This window comes from Saccopteryx leptura, chromosome X, assembly GCF_036850995.1.
Source record: "Saccopteryx leptura isolate mSacLep1 chromosome X, mSacLep1_pri_phased_curated, whole genome shotgun sequence".
Classification (NCBI taxonomy): Eukaryota; Metazoa; Chordata; class Mammalia; order Chiroptera; family Emballonuridae; genus Saccopteryx; species Saccopteryx leptura.
Window position 1 is genome coordinate 108,954,631 of NC_089516.1, and position 25,750 is coordinate 108,980,380.

Sequence of the window (25,750 nt, forward strand, 5' to 3'; positions counted from 1 at the left end):
TCACCACTGGCGCACTTCCTCCTCCTCCTCCTCCTCCTCCTCCTCCTCCTCCTCCTCAGCTTGAGCGAACGTCCCTGCGGCAGTTAGCTTCCTCCACACCCTCAGCTCCCTCCGGACTCTTAGCTCCAAGTGATAGCAGCCCTTTTGCCTTCAGTGTTTGTGGAACTCCGGAATGCTCTGAGGATAGATTTTTCTGTTTCTAGTTGATAAATTTGTTGAGATTTTGGGGAGATCTGTCGGATGCACTGCTCATGGCACCATTTCCATGCAGTCACTCACATTGGACAATTTTTATAAGTAAACTGCTTAGAAACTCAGCAATCTTTTCTAGCTAATTTCAAAAGTTTGTATTGCCTATATGGAGTCCATTCCAGCCTTTCTTGATCACCAAAGGAAATCAAATGACCTGCTGAAAATAATTATTCTTCAAGTCTCAAACCCATCTATCAACCTACCTTTGACAGAACTAGACCTCTCAGTGACGTTGACTTTCTGACCTTTTGACCTCTCACTCATCAATAGGAAGTGGTGCATAACTGGTCTTGAAATTTCTTCAGAGTGAAAGAGTAAAACAACCATAAAACTCACCTTAATTATTCACTCATTATATTAACCATGCACATCCATTTTAGAGCTTCCCAGTTTATGGGTTTTTATTTCATTTACTTTTTAAAGCCCATCCTGTTAAATATTAAATTTAGCACAAGCCAAGACTTCTCAGTGACTGATGTCAATACTAATTTGGAAGCAAAACTAAAGAAATATAGATCTTGTGCCAACATTGCAGATTGAGTGAAAAATCTACTTTCTGTCTTTCCCAATGAATGATAGGGTTGAACACTTCTTGAATTCTTACCAAAATGTGGTATTTCTCATTTCTAAAATACATTTCTACAGAATACATTTTTCCAGTGAACTTCTATAGTTCAGCTTTGCAGCAAGGGTGAATTCACTGACCAATCAATAAGAATCTAAGTGCCTAACATGAGTAACACAGCTATTAAACACTAACAGGGCTGCAAAGATTAAAAAATAAAAAAAAACTACAGAATCCTTGTCCTCAGGGAGCTTAGACTTTAATAAATGCATAAGTAAGAATTGTAAATGCCATTATCATAAAGCTGAAGAAGTATATTTTATCACTTTAGGAGAAAAAGAAGGGGAGAAATTTTAGGTTATGATCAGATCAAGGAAGAATTTCATAGGAGACAAGGTATTTGAGATACCTTTGACACAATGAGCATGATTAAAACTGGGGTAGGGATTGTCTCAATCTAAAATGTTTTCAGGAGCCCAGCAGAGACCATAAAGCTCTCTAGGTATAGGAAAAAAAACAAGTGGTAGAACATATGCTGAATGAATCAGAATATGCCCCCATGTAAAAACAGTATGGAGATTCCTCAAAAAATTATAAACAGACCTACCTTATGACCCAGCAATTTCACTTCTGGGTATTTATCCAAAGAAACCCAAAACACTAATTCAAAAAGACATATGCACTCTTATGTTCATTACAGTGTTATTTACAATAGCCAAGATCTGAAAACAACCCAAGTGCCCATCAATAGACAAGTAGATAAAAAAGATGTGATACATACATACAACCAAATATTACTCAGCCATTAAAAAATGAAATCTTACCATTTGCAACAGCATGGATGGACTTAGAGGGTATTGTGCTAAGTTAAATAAGTCAGAGAAAGACAAATACCATATGATTTCATATATATGTGGAATATTTGGAACAAAAAAATCCCAATAGAAACAGAGGACAAACTGATAGCTGAAACTAATATAACATTGAAAGTCAACTGTAATTGAAAAAAATGTTTTTAAAAAATAAATGAAGAATGTAATAAACACTGTACAGACCAAACACAATACTGGTGGGCAGACATCAGCCTTCAATAGATGCCATTCTGCAGCAAAAGGAGAAGAGAATGGGGCATTGCAGGAAGAGGCAAGGTCCAATCAAAGACAGGAAGGTTAGAATGAGTAGATTATTATTAAATAAAAGTAGGACGTCAGAGAAATGGTGGCAAGAGATACTCCTGATTTTTTCTCTTAAAATTTCAACAAATTTAATAACTATAACACAGTAGAGGAACCCCAGCTGGGCTCGCAACCACATCTAAAAGATCCACGCAATGAATGGACTGAAGGTGGGACTGGTTGAAAAGGGGAGCAGAAGATAAAACACATCTTTGGTCAGCTCTAGAGAGGAGAGAAAGCAGAGAACAGAACTTTTCTCTCTCCTTGCTGGACTCAGGAAGAGAGTTTTATTCTGAGCCAAGAGAGGCAGAGAGACTGGGGGGCAGGGAGTGAAGGAGCTGAACTAAGGCAGGCATAATCAGACACAGGGTTACAGAGGACTGCCCATGTCGCTTGGCTTGCAATCAACCTGTGTGGGCCCAAGGTCAGTTTGCAGTGCTCACTCCATCTGCAGGCACATTTTTGGGGAGGTGCAAGCCCCATCAGTGCATGCTGGGTAGTGTCCCACTCTTGAAGCAAGGTTTGCACTCCATCAGTGGGTGCTTAACACATGAAGATCAGCTCATGTGGAGCTGTGCACTTGCCATAGTCAGTGCCAGTGCTCTGCCAGCTGCCCACACTCTGTTCAGCATCAGGAAAAACAAAAATGTTCTCCCCCAGCCTCCCAGATCACACCTCGTTCACCAAGTGGTATGAAGAATGGTGGTAGCAGGCCTCCCACAGCTGAATCTTGGGGGCTACTCTCTTCCCTGAGAGGTAAAAGTGCTCTGCATATGATCCCCCTGATCTGCTGAGATGTGGGGAAGAATGACGGGACACCTGAAACTGTCACTGCGAAAGCTGTAAACGCAGCCATCAAGAAGCCCCCACAACATATCCCACCTACCAATATGACTGTGGCCCAACCTACATTACTAGGACAGTGGAGGTCTGCCCAAGAATTTCACAGAGCCAAAACTTGTAGTATAGCAACAGCTACTGAAAAAAATGGCTTCTTTTTAGGATTCTTAACAATACCACTCTCAAATGAAATCAAGAAAGTAGAAATCATACATCATAGAAAAACAAGACAGAGACATAGTTCAAATAGATAATAAAAAATATCCAGAAAAATATCTCAATTACATGGAAAGCTAGGAGTTAAATGATAAAGAATTCAAAATTAAAGTTCTAAAAAAAACTAAATGAGTTGTGAAAAAACACTGATAGGCAATTTAATGAGCTCAAAAAAACAAATTAATGGACAAAAAAAGTACTTCACCAAGGAGACTGAAACTTTAAAAGAGAAGCAAACAGAGATGAAGAACTCAATACATGAACTGTAAAAATGAGGTAACAAGTTTAGCTAATAGAACAGGCCAGATAGAGGAGAGAACCAGTGACATCAAAGACAGGCAGCTAGAGATACTACAGAGAGAAGAGAGAAACTCATGAATTTAAAAACAATGAGAGAGCTCTACAAGAACTGCCTGACTCCATCAGTAAGAACAATATAAGAATAATAGGCATATTATAAGAAGAAAGGGAAAAGGGAATGGAAAACCTTTTTAAACAAATAATTGAGAACTTCCCAAACTTGTGGAAAGAGTTAGAGCCTAAAAAAGCAAAGAGGGCCCTGGCCGGTTGGCTCAGTGGTAGAGCGTCGGCCTGGCATGCAGGAGTCCCGGGTTCAATTTCCAGCCAGGGGACATAGGTGAAGCACCCATCTGCTTCTCCACCCTTCCCCCTCTCCTTCCTCTCTATCTCTCTCTTCCCCTCCTGCAGCCAAGGCTCCATTGGAGCAAAGGCGCTGAGGATGGCTCCATGGCCTCTGCCTCAGGCGCCAGCTAGAATGGCCCTGGTTGCAACAGAGCAATGCCCCAGATGGGCAGAGCATTGCCCCCTGGCGGGCATGCTGGGTGGATCCCGGTGGGGCGCATGCGGGAGTCTGTCTGACTGCCTCTCCATTTCCAACTTCAGAAAAATACAAAAAAAAAAGCAAACAAAACACTAAGTTACCTCAACTTAAACAGACCTTCTCCAAGGCACATCATAATGAAATTGTCACAAATCAATGGCAAAAAAGAATCCTCAGGGCAGCTAGAAGAAAGAAGAATATAACATATAAGAGGAAGCCCATTAGGTTATCATCAGATTTCTTAGAAGAAATTCTACAAGCCAGAAAAGAGTGGACCCAAACATTCAAAGCATGAAAGAGAGGAATTACCAGCCAAGAATACTATACCCATCAAAACTATTCTTCAAATATGAACGAGAAATAAAAAACTTTTACAGACATACAGAAGCTGACAAAATTTATTATTAAAAAAAAACCCAACTGCAGTAAATACTAAAGGGAGTTATTTGACCAAATACAGAGAACAAAACTACAAGTAAAAGCTCTAATTAGATCACAATAAAAAAAAGGATAATCTGCAACAACAATAACATAAATGGGGAGAGGATAAAGATAAACAAGCAGCAAAGGAGGATGGAGTGCAGAAGCACTCATATGATAATGGACTCTTATAAATATGACAGTTTTTCTTTTAATAACCTAAAGGTAACCACTCACAAAAATGTCACTACTAAAATGTGCAGCTTAAAAAAGAATAAGGGGGGAGGAATATGAAATATCATCAAACAAAAACAACTGACAGGAAAACAAAAACGAAGAACCAAATGAGACACAGACCTATCAGAAAACAATACGTAAAATGGCTACAGGAAATTCTCAAGTGTTAATAATTACCCTAGCCTGACCATGAGGTGGCGTAGTGAATAGAGTATCAGACTGGGACTCAGAGGGCCCAGGTTCGAAACCCCGAGGTTGCTGGCTTGAGCACAGGCTTATCTGGTTTGAGCAAGGCTCACCAGCTTGAACCCAAGGTCACTGGCTTGAGCAAGGGGTCACTCAGTCTGCTGTAGCCCCCCCCCCCCAGTCAAGGCACATATGTGAAAGCAATCAATGAACAACTAAGGTGCTGCAACAAAGAATTGATGCTTCTTATCTCTCTCCCTTCCTGTCTGTCTGTCTCTATCTATCCCTCTCTCTGTCTCTCTGTCTCTGTCACAAAAAATAATTACCTGAAATATAAATGGACCAAACTCACCAATAATAAACACAGAGTAGAAGATTGTATGAAAGAGCAAAACCCAACCATATGCTGCCTTCAAGAGACAAGTCTAAGCTCCAAGGACAAAAGTAGGCTCAAAGTAAAAAGTGGAAAACAATTCTCAAAGCAAATAATACTCAAAGAAAAGCAGGTGTAGCCATACTCATATCTGACAATGCTGACTTCAAGACAATAAAAGTAACCAGAGACAAAGATGGTCATTTCATAATGATAAAGGTGACATTGTATCAAGAAGACATACCACTTCTTAATATATCCACACCAAATCAGGAAGCAGTAAAATATATAAAACACCTAATAAATGATCTAAAAATAGAAACAGACAAAAATAGATTTATACTTGGAGATCACAATACATCATTGATGGCTCTAGATTGATCATGCAAACAGAAAATCAACAAAGAAATATTGGCCTTAAATGTCACACTACACCAAATGGACATAGTAGACATTTACTGGGAATTTCATCCCAGGACATCAGACTACACATTTTTTCTCCAGTGCACATGGAACATTCTCAAGAATAGACCATATGTTGGGTTACAAAACTAACATCAACAAATTCAGGAAGATTGAGATTATACCAAGCATATTCTCCGACCATAAGGCTTTAAAGTTAAAATTCAACTGCAAAAAAAGAGTAAAGAAACCCATAAAAATGTAGAAATTAAACAATATACTTCTAAAAAATAACTGGGTCAAAGAAGAAATAAAAGCAAAAATCAAGAAATATAAACAGACTAAAGAAAATGACATATCAAAATTTCTGAATGCAGCAAAAGCAGTAATAAGAGGGAAGACTATATCATTACAGGTTTATATCAAGAAACAAGAGAGAGCCCAAGTAAAAAACCTAACAGGACACGTTAAGGACCTAGAAAAAGAAGAATAAAGGCAACCTAAAATCAGCAGAAGAAAGTAAAAATTAGAGTAGAAATAAATGAAATAGAGAACAGAAAAAACTATAGAAATTATTACTACAACAAAGAGCTGGTTCTTTGAAAAGATATATAAGATTGATGAATCCCTAGCTAGAGTTACCAAAGAAAAAAACAGAAAGGATTTATATAAACAAAATCTAAAATGAAAGAGGAGAAATTTCCACAGATATCATAGATATAAAAAGGATCATTGTAGAATACTATGAAAAACTATATGCCAACAAATTCAACAATCTAGAAGAAATGGATAAATTCTTAGAACTATACAATCTTCCTAGACTGAGTCACAAAGAAGTGAAAAGCCTAAATAGACTCATAAGCCGGGAGGAAATAGAAACAACTACCAAAAACTTCCCCCAAAATAAAAGTCCAGGACCAGATGGCTACACTAGTGAATTCTACCAAACATTTAAAGAAAATTTGGTACCTGTCCTTCTCAAAGGCTTCCAAAAAATAGAAGAAGCAATACTCTCTAACAAATTTTATGAGGCCAATATAATCCTCATACCAAACCTGGCAAGTACATTATAAAAAAGAAAACTACATTATATAAAAACTACAGACCCTGATTTATCAATGTCACCCCATTAAAATTAATTTAAAAAAAAACTACAGACAGTCTCTACATAAATACAGATGCAAAAATCCTAAATAAAACACTAACAAATCGAATACATCAACACATTAAAAATTAATACATTATGATCAAGTGGGATCCATTCCAGGAGCAAAAGAATGGTTCAGCATATGTAAAATGATTAATGTTATAAACTGTATCAATAAAATAAAAAACAAAAAACATATGATCCTATCAATAGACACAGAGAAGGTAGTCAATAAGGTACAACAATACAATATCCCTTTATGTTTGAAACACTAAATAAAATGGATGTAGAAATAAAATACCTCAACATGATAAAGGCCACATGTGACAAACCATCAGCTAAATGTTGAAAAACTGAAAACTTTTCCTCTAAAATCAGGAACAAGACAAGGCTGTCCACTCTATTCCTATTCAACATAGTGCGGGAAGTTTTAGCCAGAGCAATCGGACAAGAGAAAGAAACAAAAGGCATTCAGATAGGAAAAGAAGAAATAAAGGTTTCACTTTTTTCAGATGACATAATTCTGTATATAGAAAACCCCAGAGATTCCACAAAAAGAGTAACAGAAACAATAAATCAGTACAGTAAGGTCACAGGATACAAAATCAATATACAGAAGTCTATTGCTTTCACATATGCAAACAATAAAATTTCGAAAAATGATCTCAAGAAAATAATTCCTTTTACAATTGCAACAAAAAAATAAAATAACAGGGGATAAAATTAACAAAAAATGTAGGGATCTATATACTGAAAACTACAAAGCATTATTAAAGAAAATTTTAAAAAACACAATGAAATAGAAAAATATTTTATGTTCATGGATTGGAAGAATCAACATAATAAAAATTATCATTTTACTCAAACCAATATACCAATTTAATGCAATTTCCATCAAAATTCTAATATCCTTTTCTAAAGAAATAGAACAAAATATCTCCAGGTTTGTATGGATCCGTAAAAAGCTTTGAATAGCCAAAGCACTACTGAGAAAAAAAGCAGAAAGTTGAAGGTATTACCATACCTAACTTCAAATTACACTACAGAGCCACAGTAATCAAAACAGGACGGTATTGGGGGGAAAAAAACAACAACACACAGACCAATGGAACATAATTGAGAGCCCAGAAATAAAATCACATATAATGGCCAAATCATCTTTGAGAAAGGAGCCGAAAATACACAACGGAGAAAAGAAAGCATCTTCAGTACATGGTGCTGGGAAAATTGGAAAGCCACATACAAAAGAATGAATTTTGCTCAAAAATTAATTCAAATTGGATCAAAGACCTACATATAAGATCTGAATCAATAAATCACATAGAAGAAAACATAGGTACTAAGCTCATGGACCTTGGCCGTAGAGAACAATTTATGAATTTGACTCCAAAGGCAAAGGAAGTAAAGGCAAAAATAAATGAATGGGACTATATCAAACTAAAAAGCTTCTGCACAGCAAAAATAAAAAATAATAAAGAAGAAAAAAATGACAACAAAACAAATCATCAGCCAACAAAATGGGAGTTAATATTTGCAAACAACAGCTCCGATGAGGGTTTAATATCCGAAATATATAAGGAACTCACAAAGCTCAGCAACAAACAAGCAAGTGGTCCAGTTAAAAAATGGGGGAGAGGTCTGGCCAGGTGGTGGTGCGGTGGATGGAGCACTGGACTGGGATGCGGAGGACCCAGGTTCGAGACCCTGAGGTCGCTGGCTAGAATGCAGGCTCATCTGGTTTGGGCAGAGCTCACCAGCTTGGACCCAAGGTCGCTGGCTCAAGCAAGGGGTTACTCGGTCTGCTGAAGGCCCATGGTCAAGGCACATGTGAGAAAGCAATCAATGAACAACGAAGGTGTCCCAACAAAAAACTGATGATTGATGCTTCTCATCTCTCTCCGTTCCTGTCTGTCTGTCCCTATCTATCCCTTTCTCTGACTCTCTCTCTCTCTGTCTCTGTAGAAAAAAATAAAATAAATTAAAAATAAATAAAAAATGGGGGAGAGAACATGGATAGACTCTTCTCCGAAGAGGACATACAAGTGGCCAACAGATATATGAGAAAATGCTCATCATCACTAGCTATTCAAGAAATGCAGATCAAAACTACAATAAGATACCACCTCACACCTGTTACACTGGCTATTACCACCAAGACAGGTAATAACAAGTGTTGGAGAGGCTGTGAAAAAGAGGAACCTGCATACATTGCTGGTGGGAATGTAAATTAGTATAAGCATTATGGAAGAAAGTATGGTGGTTTCTCAAAAAATTAATAGAACTACCTTATAATCCAGTATTCCCTAATCCTTCTCCTGAGTATTTACCCCCAAAACTTGAAAACACTGGTACGTAAAGACACATGCAGCCCCATGTTCATTGCAGCATTATTCACAGTGGCCAAGATCTGGAAACAACCAAATTGCCCCTCGATAGAGGATTGGATAAAGAAGATGTGGTACATATATACAATGGAATACTACTCAGACATAAGAAATGATGACATAGTGTCATTTACAATGTCATGAATGGACCTTGATAAAATTATACTGAGTGAAAGAAGTAAATTAGAAAAAGCTAAAAACTGTGATTTCACACATAGTTGGGATACAAGACTGAGACTCATGGACATAGATAAGAGTGAAGTAGTCATTAGGGGGAGGGAGATGTAGGGAAGAGAAAGGTTGCATTGGGGAAGGGTGTATAGAGGGACAAATATAAGGTGACAGAAAATTATTTGGCTTTAGGTGATGGATATACAACATAACTGACTATTCAAATGATGGAGTGATGTTTTCCTAAAATCTATGTACACTTATTGATCAATGTCACCCTGTTAAAATTAATTTTCTAAATAAAAAAGAAAAGTAAATAAATAAATTTGACTAAAACTCATTGGAAAGGGGGAAATGGGTGGGGGTACAGAGAGGGAAGGGAGGAAGGGAAAAAGGAAGACAGAAGAAAATAACATTCATTTCAATAGTAGGAATATCACTTACATTGTCTCCCATACTCTCTATAACTGTCTTTAAAAGAAGGTATTATCTTGATTTAAAGAAAAAGAAACTCAGATACAAAGAGGTAGGTAAGTTTTCCAAAGCCATGCAGGTAAGAGTGGTAGAGGTGGGTGGTAACAAACCAAAACTTGCCTTAATTCTAAAACTTCTTTCCATTCTCTAGCACTGAGTGGTATGAGCTAAGGTAGATGAGGAAAAAGTGAGGCCAGATTGTGAAGGACCTTGAATGGCAAGCCAATTAGTTCAATGAAAAACTTACTTGTATCAAATCAGAGGAAACATTTAAACATGTTATGCTATACACAGGTTCTGTAAGTTATGAAAATGAAACTTCTAAACATTTCATATGAGAGACATACTGCTTTTACTATGCCCCTCTCTTCTCCCTTCCTACTTTTTCTCATTTCCTTAACCCATCTAAAGTAAATCTGGCAGTACTGTGTTAATAAGCAGGCTCTAACATCAAACTACTGTACTTTCATTTAAATCCTGACTCTGCCAGTACCGAGGAAGTTATTTAGCCTCTGTGTACCTCAATGTCCTCATCTATAAAATGGGAATAATAAGATGGTCTACATCATAGCATTGCACAGCTATGTATAAAGTAAGTATTCAATAAATGATTTCATCTGAGCCAAAAATCCAACCTAGTTAAAACTAATGAGAATAAGAGAGTCATAATGATAGTACCAAAGTTAGAAAAGGCAAAGCTTCAAATTTAGATATGAAGTTAGAGAACTGATTAAGAACAAAGATTGTTCATCACTTCCCTACATCCATTTTCCCCTTCTTCTTTAGTAAAGAGAACATCAAATTTTACCTAAGCATATTCAACAATGAAAATACTACATTGCCTAGCCTCCCTTGCTGCTAGGTAAAGCCATGTACCTAAGTTCAAGAGAATGAGATGCAAGCAAAAATGTTACGTGCAACTTCTGGTAAGCCTCCTTAAGAGAGAGAACATACTCCTTCCCCTTTCTTCATCCATTCTGCTTCCTGTAAAAGAGATATGATAGAGCTCTAGCAGCCAACTTGGACTCTGGACGTGGGGCTTCCAAGATGATTCCAAATTGCAATTAAGTTTAACAACAACTGGTTTATATATAATGTGTGTTTTTCTCCTTGTAGAAATATAAATACATCAAGACTGTTCAATTCATAGTATGAATGATTTCATAAGATCCTTCTCCAGGAAAAAAGTTATGCCCAGATATAAACAGTATCAGGATACTGGGCTCATCAACTTGTTCCTTTCACTTATCAGGACTATAATTATCCATCTTCTCCACTACAATGTAAGCTTTATATTATTTAATAAAAATATAATATTTGATGTGAACCAGGAACTCACCTAATTCTCATAACAATACTATAAGGAATATACTGTTATTGTTCATAGTTTATAGATGCAGAAACTAGGACACTGAGTGGTTAAGTGACTTGTCTACTATCAAACAGTAGTAGTGCCAGGATTCCAACATAGGCAGTCTAGTTGCAAAGTGGTAATTCTAATTGCAAACTGCTACTTTATGCAGCTGGTTTGTGAAAACTGAGATCTTGCAGTGTTCACTGCTTGTATTCTCAATGACTAATACAAATGCCTGACAAATACTAAAAGCTCAATAAGTATGTCTTAAATGAATGAAGAAAAGAATGATTGAGAGAAAAGAACGAAGAGTGGGAAAATGAGAGGACACTAAATTTCATTCATGTACTTTACAATCTGGGCAAAAAGCCACATTCTTTCAGAGAAAATAAAGGATATAGAGCGTACAATACTGTGAATCTAGATTCTACAGGCAAGGTTCTGAGAGCTTGTATTGGCTTTAGCCAAAAATGGGGGTGGGGCAAACATGATGAAATTTCCTTGATAAAAATGCCATGCACGCTTAGCTTGCTAAGTCACAAACTGGAGAGTGCTCAGAGGTGTTACAGAATTTATGAGTAGAATCATCACGCCTCTCTTTGGGGACAATAGGAGAGCCTTCTTAATCTCCAAGGACTAATTTTAGAAAGTCAAGTTAGAGTTTGCAACAGGCATTTCTCTCTAGATCTCAGCAATGAAAGTTACCCTCCTAACCTAATTTCTGAGGTAACTATAAGGAGAAAAGAGTAGATTCTGGTTGATCAGGATCACCAACTAAGCCAGAACTGTAAAGCCACTTCCATTCCCTTCCATCTCTCTTCCTTTGTAGAAGAAAATAGGTCATTTTCACCCAAAGTCAGCACAATGACAACTACGAATTTAGGGGAGTAATAGTAATCTCAGATCCCAGAGCCAGGAAAGGGGAGCAAATGCCAATTTGAACTTCAGTTCCTGGTTCTAAAAGAAAGAAAGAAATGTTCCTAGGAGGGAGAATAAAGAGAGTTTACTTTGTCAAATAGAAAAGAAAATTGTTTTATATTCTATAAATATGTTCAGACCATATTAAAATTTTAAAATAATCATGCTGTTTTCCAAGAACACATCCACAACACTTATATAAAAGGTCCAGCTGGGCACTTAAACCTCTTATACACTCAGGGCTCTCCCCTAAGGGTCTGAATGACCTCAGCCCTGAGGCTGAAAGAGCTCTTTCCATTATATTAATGGCTTTGCCCTAATGAAGCATTTTCCCTGGATTTGCAGATAAGAAAGCTGCTTATTCCACACTCTCATGAATTTTGGCCACTTTGTTTTCTCTCAGCCTAGGAGGAGTTTCTAAAACTTAAAAGCGACATGCCTCCCAGATTTTCATATATAAAGTAAGAGCATTAAGCAAAGACACTGATTACAGAAGCCACATGCCAGGATCTTCATGCTTATATGAATAGTAATTCAATAAGCTGCCTCATTCGTATTATCTTCACACAAACACATTATTTCTACAGTGTGTGGTTCCTGTAGCAAAGTGGTTACAATACCAGAAACAATGAAAAACCAGAACTCAGCAAGGCTTTATTGGAGTTAAAATTGTTCTAATCTTACCTGGAATCTCAGCAAGGACAACTACAGGATCTCAAAAGGAGCAAAAGAAAAAAGAAATCAATAGGTCAAGTACAGCATTCTCTGTCGCAAACGGGAGCTGTAACGTTTTCATGTTGACAAAATTTGAACGTGCTTGTTTTCCTAAGAATGGTGTCTGTATTCTGCAACAGTTTACACTTGAAATGTGTTATTCTATTGTCTCTTTAAGTACTGGAACTTTGCAGACCATGTGTCCTGACTTGTAATTGGAAAATATGGTCAATGCATTGATGGAGAGTTTGAACTATGCTAGATAGCTGTTACACAAGCTCTAAAGAAAGATGAGAGCAGAATTAAAACATATCACAAATTTGCCACTTAGGAGCTGATAAATGCAAAAGGGACTGGGTTTTTCCCCATGTCGGCAAATATGCAAACCATGCTTTCAGCTCAGTGAGACTTTAGTTGCAGTTTCTCTGTGTAAACCAACCCTTAACAAAAAAAAGATGGTATTCGCCCCACTCCAAAGGAAGGGAGTGTGTGTCAATCTATTTCGGGTTCTATGACCATAGGAATTTTGTTCTCCTTTGTCAAGCCCCTAATTCTGCTTTAGTGTGGCTCTGGCACAAGGTTTACAAGACAGAGATACCTCAGCATTCAAAGAGAAAGACAAATCATTTGGAAATCCATGATGTTGATGCAAAGCAGAGCTTAGCCATTGCTTCATATAAAACATCTGTACAACAAACAAGGTTCCTTTTTCATCAAATGATGAAATATGATTTCATATCAGTGAATTTTTCACAGACCTAAAGGAAATGGCAAAATCTGAGGTATATAGTGCAGTGACTGTGTACTGAAAGCAAAACCAAACAAACATTACCTATAATACAAGGAGAAAAACACAATAGAAATAAGAAGAGTCAAAAAATAAATAGCCTGACCTGTGGTGGCGCAGTGGATAAAGTGTTGACCTGAAATGCTGAGGTTGCCGGTTTGAAAACCTGGGCTTCCCTGGTCAAGGCACATATGGGAGTTGATGCTTCCTGCTCCTCCCCTTCTCTCTCTCTCCTCTCTACAAATTAATAAATAAAGTATTTTTTAAAAAAATAAATAAGAGTCATAGACAAAAAGAAAATTATGTAAACTTAAATAATAAACACAAATCAAAATTTCAGAGGATTGCTGACTATAACCAAAAACCTTATTCTACTTTGAAATCCAAGTGATCAAGTACAGATAAAAAAAAAATAAGCCCTGCAAAGGAGCTTTTAACAAATGTAAACAAGACAGTGACTTTCATGACAATCTGTCTACCTTCCCACTGTTAATTCCATTTCCTTTCTTAGTGCACCAAAGAAACTATCTCCAGCCTACCCATGGGACCTAGCTCAGATTCTGCATCCTGCCACTGTGCCCCAGAAATGTGGCCACACTGTGTTCTCAAGCATGACATATTCAAGATATACCTTGGATTTTTCTGGAAGGATCCATAAGATAGCTGAAAGAGGTGATATTAGCAATTACTGTTATGCTTTGCTTCATTCGAACTTGTTTAGAATGCTTTCCATTTGAACTTGTTTACTAAATCTGAAGTATCCACTCCAGTCCATGGATTCTGTAGGACTAATGAAGTTATCTCCAATGGTGACCATTTTGAACAAATTACTCCAGTCTACAACAAACAAAATATCTTATTTATACATCTCATACTTCAACGAAATGTTTCAGTTTGGTGATAGAAATTTAGTTTACCAGGACCTGAAGATCTCTAAGGCTTTTGATTCTTGAGTTAAGAAAGACACTCCACCTCACAGACCAAATAGTAGCCATAGCAATCTTAATGTTCTAGAGTCTTCCATTTGTCATGTCATTAGAGCTATTTTGTTTTTTAGTGATCACCTATAGGCTAAATATACATTCAAGAGGGTTTGAGTACCTGTAATCCTTTGTGATCCAGGATGCTAAAATGGGGTCAATCACACAAACTATTTTGTTTTCCACATTTACATCCATCAGTTAAAAAGGATCATGTGTGATATTTTATAGACCACTAAACTGTAGTCTATAATCAATAATGGACATTTCAAGGACACAGCAAAGAAAGTGATCATTCAAAGTAGCTCTGTGACTCCTAGCATCCTGAATAGCCCTCACCAACATGGCATAGTAAGTAGAACAAGCATGTTCTTGAAAGTCATATGGGTACAGGTTCAAATCCCACCTCTGTGACATCTTATCCATGTAATCAGGTCAAGTCAGTCAACCTCTCTGAGTCTCAAATTTTCTCAAAATAAAGATTATGAAGATAAAAGCCATATTATATGGTTTTAAGAGTAACAAATGGGTATAATTATGTAAAACACATGGCACTACCCGGGTACATCATCAGAACCAGTGGCCACTCCAGAATTTATACTTATAGGCTCACAGGTAACATTCTGGTTGGAAGGGGCAGGTGAGATATATTGATTTGAAGCTGAGATTACATGCTATTTTTTGAATTAGTTGGATTATTTTGACTTAACATAGTTTGTTGTATTATGAAGATTAAAGCCCCTCTTCCTATCACCTGCCACACCTAGAAACATGAATCTAGTTTCCTTCAACAACCCCTCCATCATTATAAACATCAGAAGTTCAGTATCTTCCAAGGAACTAACACTTGTACAATCTCCTTTAATCCTGACAGTTCCATGATCTTTGCAAACAAAATCCTGAAGGACTTTCTTAATTTTATCCAACTGTAGTCAAGCCATTGAGACACATTCAGGGATAAACTAGTTTCATTACAGTAAAGTAACGGGGTGGAGTTTTTACAATCATATGTGCAGTGTACATGGTCAAGTCCATAAATTCAAACTGGGTTTGTCTGGGGTTTTTTGGTAATTAATAACAGAATTAGTAGCTCTCTTCAGTCCTCTGCATAAAATATAGAGGAGCTAAAATGATACAAACCCAGAAATCTTCAAAACAAATAACAACTGTAAAAACCTTACAAACCTACTCTTTACCCAGGTGTGTATCAAGGATCCTTGGTAAGAAGCATTGTGCCACCATGCCAGGGACTCAACCTGGAGATTGCTTATTTTACTCTTTTGATTATTGTCAACTGACAGAACATGAAAGGCAATTCTTGACATTCAGAGAATAATTCCATTCCACTTAAAAGTATGATCCAACCTTGGCTAATCCTATATGTTGTCCCATTCAATGAACAGGTACTAAGTAATGCATTATAATGAATATGAGGTTTGAAGTCCAACAAACTCAGGTTTTAGTCCTAACTCTGCCACATACCAGATGTCACAAACCAACTAGGAGGAAAAGGACAAGCTGTGATATTGAAACCAAATAAAGACCATGGGCACACATATGCATGATTTCTTCATCTAAACTGAGAATGATAATAACTGCTTCAAAGAGTTGTGCTCATTTAACTCAGTGCCTGTTGTACAATAAGCCCTCAATAAGTAAAACCAGTTAACATTTCAATTAAAAAAGATAAAAGTACAACTTATTCTTTTTGCACCAAAAAAGAGATACATATGTAAGAAAAAAAGCAAATAATATTTATCAAGTGCCCACTACATACCAGACACTTTTAAATGCTTTATATGTATGTAAAAATGATATTTGAGATACAAATAATGAATGATTATTTAGATTCTATAACAATAAAATAATACTTAATACTTTTTGAATGTTTAGTGCCCTATACTTTTCTAAGAATATGTACTGACTTTTTAAATCCTCAAACAACCCTCTGAGTTGGATCCTGATAGCCTCATTATACAGCTGAGTAAGTTGAAGCACAGAAAGTTAGATAAATTCGTCCAAAATGAAGCGGATAAAAAGTGGCATAGCTATGACTCAAAAACTAGGTCAGTTTTGAGTCATAGTCAGTTTGACGTCAGAACCCACGAGACCCCTGATCTTGAGGGCTCTGTGCCAGGCTCTTCTCCAGTCCCTTTGCCATTCATTCACACTGCTCCATTGTAGTGTGGGGTGGGGAAAAGTCATAATGGAGCCCAGATCGTAATACCAGATACCATTTATTCAGCTTCTATTGTGTGACAGAGATTATGCCGGGGTGTTTTACATATGTTATATTAAATTCTCACATCAATACTATGAAGTGATTACTATTAAGATTGTTTATAGATTATAACAATGGTGCTGCAGAAATACCACACAGCTGTGTTTCCTGCTCTCCTCAAATCCAATTTTCTCTACCTCTAAGCTACACATTCTTTGTAATTCTCATACTGATCCCTCGCTGTCCATCCCCACCCACCTCTTCCTTCACAAATGATCATTAACTAGAAGAGATAGGATGACATTTTTAACTCCTGTCTTTATATAGTTTCTGCCTAAGAAATTTCTAGCCACTGCATGTGAAAATATAGTAGTATCTTGTCTTCATCCGACAAATACTTCTTTTCATTCCTGTTTTAACCAGGAGTGGCACTAAGCCATCAGGACACATTCAATTCTACCCTCAAGAAATCTTGAAAAGGTTTTTATACAGACCTGGGAATCAAGGCATTTTCTTTGCCTCTAATCAAGAAGCGTCATGTTGCCTTTTACAGCCTCATAAATTCTGACCTAATAAACCTGTCCCATGTTTGTACAGACAAAATTCCCTCACTTCCCAGGACAAATGGAGCAGGGACTCCAAAAAATAAGAGACGTGTTTATGACGTGTGTGTGTGTGTGTGTGTGTGTGTGTGTGTGTGTGTGTGTGAGAGAGAGAGAGAGACAGAGACAGAGACAGAGACAGAGGGAGATGGTGTGGTCTTTATATTTTTGATGACCACAGCACTTGAAATATAGAAAAAAAAACTGGAATAAACCTCTTTGAACAGTAATTTGTCCAACTGGTTAAAAATAATTCAGAATGCCTAGATATTCTGGGAGGCAGGCTTTTAGAAGCATTGGACTTTAGGAGGTATTGATACCAAATAAAGTATTTCTGAGTTCAACGCAGAAAAATAACTACCACTTTGTATCTTAGTAAATCTAGTTAATCCAATGGTCTTTTTGTGTGTGTGTGTGTTGTTGTTTTTTAACCTACAGGGTCTGGAAGCTCAGCGTCAAGAGTCTTCCAATGAATCTTGTTATTCCCAGCTGCCATCACTTATAGTAATGAAGTGAGTGCAAGATCAATTCTCAGGAATTCTGAGTTCTAATGTGGAGCTTGTAGCTGACTCACCAAATGACCGTGGAAAGTAGTGTAAGGTCCATGCTGCAGAGTATGCCAGTGTTAGCGATGGTCAGAACAGATGTAGAATCAGTAGGTAAGAACCGCCTGTTTTCATGCTCCCAGGAAACAGAACAACTAGTAAAAATGAGCCAATGTGAAGCCCAAAGTTGGGGACCTCCCCATGTACTTCAAAAGAACCCTTTCCTTACTCCTAGTGGCAAGAAAAGTGTGCTTGGTTAATGAAGAACATGAATATTGGATAGCAGGTTAGAAAGAGAAAAAGTATGTTATTTTTCCTCTTTGGTGAGAGTGAACTTAGCAAAAAATAGATGGCAGATGCCTCAGTATGGTATATAATACAGTGGACTATCCTAGAAGTATCTATAGACTCTCATGACAAATATGGAATAAAGGCTCTTAACAGAGGCTATGGCATTGCAGAGCCCCTCCAACCCATGCTTTTCTGTAAAATCTCCACTCTTCTACTCAAAATTATTGGATGAATGAACAAATAATATCATCCTACTTGGCTACTTACAAAAGGAATCTAATAGAGCAAAGGAGTCATTAACAAGTCTTTTTAAAATTGAATTTATTGGGGTGACATTAATAAAGTTATATAGGTTTCAGGTGTACAATTCTATAATATATCATCTGTATATTGTATTGTGTGTTGGAATACTACTCAGACAAGTCTTTAGAAACTCACAAATTTTCTTAATCCTGGAAAAATAAAAGTTATGAATAATAAGGTAGATAGATACTGCTAACAAGCACTGGCCCTGTAATTAGAAGATGTTGGTGAGGCCATGTGGTAGTTCAGTTGGTTAGAGCATCATCCTGACATGCCAAGGTTGCAGGTTCAATCCAAGATCAGAGCACAAGAATCAACCAATAAATGCATAAATAAGTGGAACAACAAATCTATGTTTTCCTCTCTCTTTCTCCCTTCCTATAAAATCAATAAGAAAGCATCAACCCAGCACACCAAAGGTCACGGGTTTGACCCCTAGTTAGAGCACATATGAGAAACAATAATTGAGTACACAACAAAATAGTTAAGTAAAATAATGAGTTGATGCTTCTCTCTCTCTCTCTCTCTCTCTCTCTCTCTCTTTCTCTCTCAAATCAATGAAAAAAATTAAAAAATATCTCCCTCTTATTGAGCACTATTTCATAGCAGGTACTACTGTGTTAGTAACTCTTCATAAATTTCCTTAAATTGGTATAAGCATATTCATTTTACACAGCGATTTTCCACCTTTTTCATCTCATGGCACACAAATGAATTAGTAAATTCTGCAGCACACCAAAAAATTATATTTTTTGCTGATATGACAAAAAAGGTGTAATTTTGATGCATTCATACTAGATGGCTATTGTTGTGTTGGTGGTTGTCATTTTTTTAATTGACAATTTAAGAGGATAGAGCTCAGAGCTCCTAACTAAATAGTTAGGTATTGCATATTTTTAAAATTTTTGCAATACATCAGTTGAAAATAGCTGATTTTACATTTGAGATAATTACAGCTAAGAGAGGTTGAATAGCTTGCCCAAGGTCACAAACCTTGTAAATTGCAGAGCTGGGATTTTCATCCAGGACAGTCTGACTAAACTTGTCCTTTTTCTACCCTGCCACAGTATCCATGTGTGATGTAGCTATTAGCCAAAGGCTTTTCTGTTCTCTATCAAGCATACAAATGGCTAATAAATGTAGTTTTTTCCTGTCCAGCTTCTGAAAAGGACAACAAATCTTTGTTAACTCAGCCCAGGCACAATGCAATCTGTCTGAATTGTCCCCTGAAACAGAAGTTTGAAAGTGAAGATGACTAAAATAATACTAGAAAAAAAAAGGGCACATCAGCCTAATCATGGCCTGATAAAATGACATATGCAGTGTTTATTACCAGTAGAGAGAAACTTGATGTGCATAGTCTCTGAGATTCAGTGACAGGCCAATTATGGATCGAAGGGAAAAATCTGCTTTCATTTTTCCTTCAGGGATTATCACGATCACTTAGCATCACTGGAGATGGGGCATTCCAGTCAAAATGCAGCATGATGCCCTGGCCAGTTGGCTCAGCGGTAGAGCGTCGGCCTGGCGTGCGGGGGACCCGGGTTCGATTCCCGGCCAGGGCACATAGGAGAAGCGCCCATTTGCTTCTCCACCCCCCCCTTCCTCTCTGTCTCTCTCTTCCTCTCCCGCAGCCGAGGCTCCATTGGAGCAGAGATGGCCCGGGCACTGGGGATGGCTCCTTAGCCTCTGCCCCAGGCGCTAGAGTGACTCTGGTCGCGGCAGAGCGACGCCCCGGAGGGGCAGAGCATCGCCCCCTGGTGGGCAGAGTGTCGCCCCTGATGGGCATGCCGGGTGAATCCCGGTCGGGCGCATGCGGGAGTCTGTCTGACTGTCTCTCCCCGTTTCCAGCTTCAGAAAAATACAAAAAAAAAAAAAAAAAGACTAAGCAAAAAAAAAAAAAAATGCAGCATGAGCAGCGGTTTTCTAGATCACTTGTGTTTATGCAGGTCATTAGGCAAAGAAACCTTAAAATTCTTCCTTGCACAGGTCACAATTGCTACCATGAGGTCCAAGTTTAAGTATTAACTCTTTACTGATTCATATTCAGACAGCAGTAGTATTTCCACTGCAATAACTATATAGAAAAAGCAACTAGATAGTGTATTAATGATTCAGAGACTATGCCCATTGACTCTTAATGAATCATACAAGTAAGAGCTGAAAGGAAACTTTGAAAGCATCTGACCCAATTGTCTCCTTACAGATGAGAAAACTGGAGCTCAGACAGGCAAGTCTGAAAATATTACTGCTTACTACACACTGATAAAGAAATAAAGATTGGAGTGAGGGGGGAGAGGAATGAGATAATACAAGTGAACTAAATTTCTTCATTCTTCTTGGTCAAAAATTTAAAAACAAATGGAGGTACACACAAGTTATTTTGTGTTAATAGATATAACCCATAGAAGAAGTGAAAATGAGAGCAGTCCTGCTATGACCACAAACTAGCTGTATGACTTTGAGTAAATTCTCTGGGCCTCAGTTTTGTCCTATATAAAATGGAGTCACTGCCACTGGTGCAGTTCACTTCCTAAGATTCTTATGAGGAATGAAGGAGATAGTAGATACAGAAAATGGTAATAGTTTTCAAATCCTAACAGGGATGGTTTCTAGCAATTTCTCCAGCTCATATATATTATAGGGACTCTGTAACAGCCCCCCAAAACCTACATTGGCTTCTTTCCCTAAGATGTCACCCAATAGTCTTTCTAGCTTCTGACTAGAAAAATTTAAATCTTTGAGATATAAGTGCAATTAGAAAATATCTAATGTTTGCTCTCCGCCCCTGCCACACTAATTAAGATCTTCTACCTCTGTTACTGGGTCTTTATTTGGGAGTTGAGTTTTTTATTTTAGAATGACTCAGTGTAAAGGGGGAAAAATCCAACCCTGGTTTCCCTCCTTTTATCACAGAGGTGCTGAGTAGGCTGTCAATCAATATAGCAGGACAAATATCCTTCTTTCTAAATGTTTTTTTTTTTTTTAATTCCAGAAGTCATTTGGGGCTAGAAACAGTCATCTCAGAAATGTGTTGTGGCACTAAGAAACAGTATAAAGACATCATGTTTGCTCCTCTGTCCAGTATTTCTTATTCATGAGTCTAAAAACAAACTGCTGGTCTACCATTCTAATCTCTGGAGAGACACACACCACATTATCACACGGGCATGCACCCTACCTGGCTCGGTGGGAAATAAAAATAGTTTCTAGCCCTCTGAGATGATTTTTGCATTAACAGATTGTGTAGTCCCACTAAGCAGAAAATCAGAGTGACATTGTTTTTAGAGAAATGTACATTTGTTCCAATTTTCTTGTCTAAATTACCCAAACACCTTACAGTCGTGATATGGTTCACTTAAAGATCATTACTCATGTTACTGAGTGGGCTGCAGAGTGATTGTGCCTAAGTAAGGTAGTCTTCTGGGTGTTGGAAAATGACAGGAGTTAGTTATAGTACTGAACATGCTGAAATTAACTCAAACTTGCAGAGTTCCATCAATACCATATAAGGGAAGATATTTATCCTGCAGCTGAACTGAGGGAGATAGAGGCAGAGGGATGTGGGCATTAAGTGGTTTATAATTGAAAATGTTCAAACCAACAGATGGGTTAAATGTCCCATGGGATATTGCTAACAATTTACGGTGCAGCCATTGGTAGCTGTGTTTAATATAAATGACTAATGCAAAATTAGAAGAGTTTACTAAAAAAAAAAAAAAAAAAAAAAAAAAAAAAAAAAAGTCTGTCAACTTCTCCGAGCATTTTTATTTTATTTGACACATAAAGACTGTTTGCCATTTGTCATTTTTAACTAAGATCAAACAAGCAATGCTTTGAAAGAAACTGAAGAAATGATCACCTGAATATGGAAGTGGAAATGACTATTTGTAAAAAAAGAAGCAAAATTCAATTAAAGGCTTCTTGTGCTTTATAATATTCCCCAAAGTAGTGTGTAAGGTCTTAATTAACTTTCGTTCTTATCTCTGGTAAAAGAGTACCACAAAATTTTCTGTCTCAGTTCCACAAAGGCATTTGAAAACTATGTGATCACCCACATGGAAGATGTATAAGCTCATTTCCATTCTGCTTAAGACTTACTGCCAGCAATGTGTGTATGTTTGTACATTTTGAATAATAATTATGAAAAATTATGGGAGATGCTGTTAGGAAAATTGGTTTCATCAGACGAGGAAGGACTATTCTTCCAATATTTCTGCAGGCAGAAATCTAATATCATAATAAGCATGATTTGCTCAATGAATTTCAAGTCATTTTAATGGAAACTATTTTCTAAACTAGAATGATACACTCTCTCATTTACAATTTGATTCTGCTCCATTGTGTTCTTTAAAAAAAACACAAGCAGAAGTTAAGTGAAATTTATTTTTAAAATACACGTATTTGACATATATATATATATATATATATATATATATATATATATATATATATATAAAGGATCTGTTTTTCTAAACTAGGATGATATACTCTCTCATTTAGAATTTTATTCTGCTCCATTGTGTTCTTTAAGAAAAACACAAGCAGAAGTTAAGTAAAATTTATTTTTAAAATACAGGTATTATATATATATATATATATATATATATATATATATATATATATGCCCTAAACAAAGGTATATACAGACATCCTGTATTGCTTCTCACTCTTCATTAGCCAACTCCAACTTTTTGATATCTAGGTGAGTGCTTTCTTTACCAAACACAAATAAGTATGGCATTGCTTTCTTTTCACATTTAAGATTATTACCTCCAGTTAAAATGCACATTTTAAAGTGTGTCATTGCACATTCTAAAATGCTTTTCTCCACATTTTACAGGGCTCTTGAGTCTGAAGCTACCATAATAAAAAAGGAGGTCAATTATCTAAATGTCCTCTTGCTCCAAAGCAAAACAGGCTTCTCATCGGTAGAATATTTGGGTTGCTGATGGTCAAATGACTGCTTTTTATCATGCAGAAAGTGGTTCTGCTGTTGTTCCCTTTTTCATATTCTAAAAGCATCCACAAGAGAGAAAGGAGAAAACAGAGGAATTTGTCAAAATCCCTCCTCACATTATGTCTGACTTTAACCTACCTACCCCACAATGATGCAACTGCTCCTTTACTCCATGCTCCAGGCTGCCAGTGCCCAGCTGCTTCTCAGTAGCCTGGTTCTGACTGTGGAGCTGCCCCAACTCTGGCCAGAGGCAATCTGAACATTCATCACTGCCTCACTTTAAATCAGTGTGGAATGTAACACAGGAAGCAATGTACGAATGTCCTCCCTAAAGAATTTAGAGTTCTGATTTCTATAACATTACTAAATAGAAGGCTTGTTTTTAAAAATTTTTTAACAAGAAGTTTATTTAGACAACAAGATGCTTGACTTGAAGAAAAAACTATCTAGGATTCATTTCATTTACGGTAATTTATCCCTACTGAAAGACAGATTGCCGGCCTTGGCCAGTTGGCTCAGCAGGAGAGCATCGACTCAGTGTGTACAAGTCTTGGGTTTGATTCCCAGCCAGGGCACACAGGAGAAGCACCCACTTGCTTCTCCACCCTTCCTCCTCTCCTTCCTCTTTATCTCTCTCTTCCCCTCCTGCAGCCAAGGCTCCACTGGAGCAAAGTTGGCCCAGGCGCTGAGGATGGCTCTGTGGCCTCTGCCTCAGGCGCTAGAATGGCGCCAGATGCAACAGAGCAACAACCCAGATGGGAAGAGCATAGCCCCCTTGTGGGCATGCTAGGTGGATTCCAATTGGGCACATGTGGGAGTCTGTCTCTTTGCCTTCCCGCTTCTCACTTCAGAAAAATAAAAAATAATAATAATTAATAATAATAATAATAAGACAGATTGCCATACATGTAACAGCTACATACAAAATACTTATAAAATTGTCGTAGCTTTTATAATAATAAATGAAAAACATTAAAAATTTTCAATCAAACAAGGTATGCAAAGATTTTTTATATTGCTCTTTTTTTGTTGTTGTTAAACAGTGAGAACAGAATAACTTCTTGGAATATAAAGAACTGAATGAGAATGCCATAAATGGAGAAAGAGGGTAAACCATTGGCCATTTAATTTTTAAAAAATGCAAATGCTTCCACACATATATCAGTTACTTTGTGTACAATAAAGGAATGGGGAAGGGGAAAATGAAAGAATAGAGAAAATTATACTGCAGTAGGATATCGTGGGACCAAACTATAGTTTTTTAATTGACAATGTCTTGTTGGTGTGGAGGAAGTGTTTTAGAATAAAGTAGCAGGTTCCCTGTTTAGTAGACACCTCCTGTTGCTGCTGGAACCCATTAATTGTACCTTCAACCTCTAGTTTCAGTTGTACAGGTGTGTCTGTTTCATTGTTTGGCTGTCAGTCAAATTGGAATCTATCTGCCTCATTGACCAACCTGTAGTTCACAACAGTCTTTTTTATTAGTGTACTAAGTGGTATATGCCTCTTAATCTTAAACTGCACCACAGAATCCTCCTGTGCCACAACCTTCAAATTAACGTGATCTTCAAATTAATATGATCATTGTTCTCAGTCTTGATTCCTTCTTTGGGTTTTGGGTGGGCCATGGTGAGTTCCAGACTTCCTCAGCTACCACGTCACAAAATAGATACCAGGTCTGCACTGAACATGCCTGGCAGGCCTGTTTCAAATATCTCACTTTGCAGTCAGTCTTCATCCATTTTATACAGGTCACCATCAAGATAGTCCCATAGCTTCAATTTATACCATTCAATTAATCCTTATACATTCTTTTTTTTTTTACAGAGACAGAGAGAGAGTCAGAGAGAGGGATAGACAGGGACAGACAGACAGAAATGCAGAGAGATTAGAAGCATCAGTCATTAATTTTTCGTTGCAACACCTTAGTTGTTCATTGATTGCTTTCTTATATGTGCCTTGATCGTGGGGCTACAGCAGGCCAAGTAACCCCTTGCTCGAGCCAGTGACCTAGGGTCCAAGCTGATGAGCTTTGCTCAAACCAGATGAACCCGCACTCAAGCTGGTGACCTCGGCGTCTCGAACCTGGGTCCTCCACATCCCAGTCCAATGCTCTATCCACTGCACCACTGCCTGGTCAGGCCTTATACATTCTTTTTTTAAATTTTTTTTTCTTTACAGGGACAGAGAGAGAGAGAGTCAGAGAGAGGGATAGATAGGGACAGACAGACAGGAATGGAGAGAGATGAGAAGCATCAATCATCAGTTTTTCGTTGCGACACCTTAGTTGTTCATTGATTGCTTTCTCATATGTGCCTTGACCGCGGGCCTTCAGCAGACCAAGTAACCCCTTGCTTGAGCCAGCGACCTTAGGTCCAAGCTGGTGAGCATT

At 37.5% G+C, this 25,750-nt stretch overlaps 1 pseudogene; it reads right to left on the reverse strand.

The window, feature by feature from the left end:
• LOC136386450 (small ubiquitin-related modifier 3 pseudogene) lies at nt 1–24,986 on the reverse strand (annotated as a pseudogene).
• Nucleotides 24,987–25,750: the final 764 nt, after the last annotated feature.